The sequence below is a fragment of the Ascaphus truei genome, chromosome 2 (genome assembly GCF_040206685.1).
Source record: "Ascaphus truei isolate aAscTru1 chromosome 2, aAscTru1.hap1, whole genome shotgun sequence".
Lineage (NCBI taxonomy): Eukaryota > Metazoa > Chordata > Amphibia > Anura > Ascaphidae > Ascaphus > Ascaphus truei.
Window position 1 is genome coordinate 350,061,207 of NC_134484.1, and position 2,550 is coordinate 350,063,756.

The window sequence follows — 2,550 nt, forward strand, 5'->3', positions numbered from 1 at the left end:
TGATTAGCACAGTCCAAAACTAAAAACACTGTTACAATCTGTTACCTATTCGCAATAAAAAAAAAAAACAAGAACACATTTAACTCATGTATCATATGCATATCGATGTTACTTCTTGTAGACCATTTTTATAATTTTGGAATATTTGCCAGGGTGATGGGGTTTGGTTAAACTGTTCAAATCAAACAGCAGAATTTCTGCAGATAATCTATTAGATATGAAATGTAGTAGCTCATATATATCCATTCAACTATATTTTTAAGGATAGCAAAAACACTTGTATGGATAATGAATATACAAATGCAGAATATCTATTTTGGATATTGTATTCACCTGTTTCCATATACAACATCGACGTCATTTTTGTTTTCTGTCTGAAAATGTTTACCCTGTTCACTTTCCACATATAAATAGGAATAGGAAGATGAAATTATTTAATCGAGAAAAATCTGTTCAGCACAATGAATGAGTGAGGAAAACTGTGAAATTTGAATAACACAGCCAAAGCGGTTATTATTAATAAATCAAATTACTACATAACGTATGTATATATATATATATATATACACACACACACACACACACACACACACACACACACACACACACACACACACACACACACACACACACACACACACACACACACACACACACATATATATATATATATATATATATATATATATATATATATATATATAAAACAGCTGTGTAAGAACTAGCCGAAAACTAGCCTGAATCATATTTTTGGGGATAAAAAAATAGGGAGTGACGATTTTAATAAGGTGCACTTGGAGGTGGGTGCGTTTTGTGCCAACATGCCAACGTTGTATCTTTTGTTAATATGCTAATATGAAAATGAAGAAGCCAGAAGACAGAACAGAGCGTGACACAGGAGCTGAAACCATCATAACCACGATTTTGTGCATATTACATTCTCCAAAATCCATCACAAGTGATGTGTGGCATAGTGTTAAAACAGAACGTCTTATGTCAAGTAAATAGGTTGAGCATAGGCAGGTGTAATTCCTAAAGAATTTGCGTATAATAGGAAGGTAAAATGAGATGTCTGAAGCAATATTGGAAAGTAGCAGATCAATGATAAGCTCTTGTGTCCAATCAGCAGCCTTTAATTGACTGTATTTTCTGGGTAATTGAGCCACTCTCTACAAATTGAAACTGAAGATATTACAATATTTCTCCAAAGAAGAGATTATTTTCTGTATCCTTTTTTTAATGCAATTTTACTGTTAGAATTGCTTCTTTTTTTTTTTTTTTTTATACATCTTGCCTCCAACATTCAAATAGTTTATTACTAAGATGCAGCAGGAGCATTTAACATTTTACAAAGCATAACCAAGCCGAAGTATCTGAGATAGTGAAAGGACCACTGATGTTAGTGGTGTGGAAGACCTACTTTTCCTCAATCTAATTGCTACCTTGATGCACAAAAGGATCATCATTCTGTTAACTGGTGGTTTAAAAAAAAATGTAGTTGCGAGTTACACAAACATTTCCAATTGGAGGCGAAATATGTGCATTTGGCTTCTAAAGGGTGAAGAAGTATCTGGTTGTAAGTCCCCAAAGGATCCAGCTTCCCATCCAGCCAAATTCAGTTCCAAAGCAGCCAGTCCCTGGTTCTTAGCATGTGATTGATTGCCTTATTAAAGCGTGTTCTTGTAAGTGTGACCAAACTGATTGCAATGTACATGTTTGGAATAAAGCTCCTGCTAACAGCCGAATAAAAAAGGGAGGGAGGATGTGGATTGCTGGTTAATAATTTATCATCCCAATGGAAATCTGGTTAACTAAATTTACACGGTGTGTAGGAAAGTTACTTGGTACAATCAGTGAATCAGTGAATCTTTACTTCGACCACATGTCACATTACAGGATATATCCACCAGTTAGCCAGTCGTGCCAAAGACTACCCATTGCTTTCATCTTAATGCGTAATGACATTCTTATTTTGGTGTGTGCAATAACAAACTCGATTTGTTATTCTTCCAAAATGTTGCAATGTTGGCAAATGCACATTTCATTCAGATCCGACTCCTTGTTGCAATAATACTCCATCCATCAGCTCCCGAAACACACAGAGCCCCATTATCTATTTGCCTATTTGGATACCTGACAGTCCCCTTTGTTTTCAATTATTCTTGTGCTCGATTTGTTACATTATTTTACTCAAGTTGAGCAGTCACTGGAAGTGCCGGCTACCATATGTCAGCCTGCTCCACCACCCTGCCAAGTACAATGGTTTAATGAACAAACCCTGAACCTTTGTTCCAAAAACATGTCCAGATCGATTCAATCTGAATGTAAATATGTTAATAAGCTATTAAGGAGACCAATAGCTGGATGGCAAAAAAAAAAAAAAATCATATTGATATGTTTTACTGCCAAATATATTTGGCATGTATAGCAAATTGATTGTTAGTAGATTTTATTTGCACGTTAGCATTCAACAAACGAAATTACGTCTCCCCCCTTCTTTTAAACGATATAATATCTAGACAGAGTTTCAGCAAATAAAAGTTAACGAAA

The 2,550-nt window shown here is 35.0% G+C and overlaps 1 protein-coding gene across 1 annotated transcript in view; it reads left to right on the forward strand.

Moving 5' to 3' along the window:
- Window positions 1-46, forward strand: part of EVX1 (even-skipped homeobox 1) — a 6,357-nt gene extending 6,311 nt beyond the window's left edge. Inside the window, exon 3 of the mRNA XM_075589109.1 lies at window positions 1-46. This exon is cut by the window's left edge and continues 1,735 nt beyond it. The gene's annotated coding sequence lies outside the window, so the exon portion shown is untranslated.
- The last annotated feature ends 2,504 nt before the right edge of the window (window positions 47-2,550 follow it).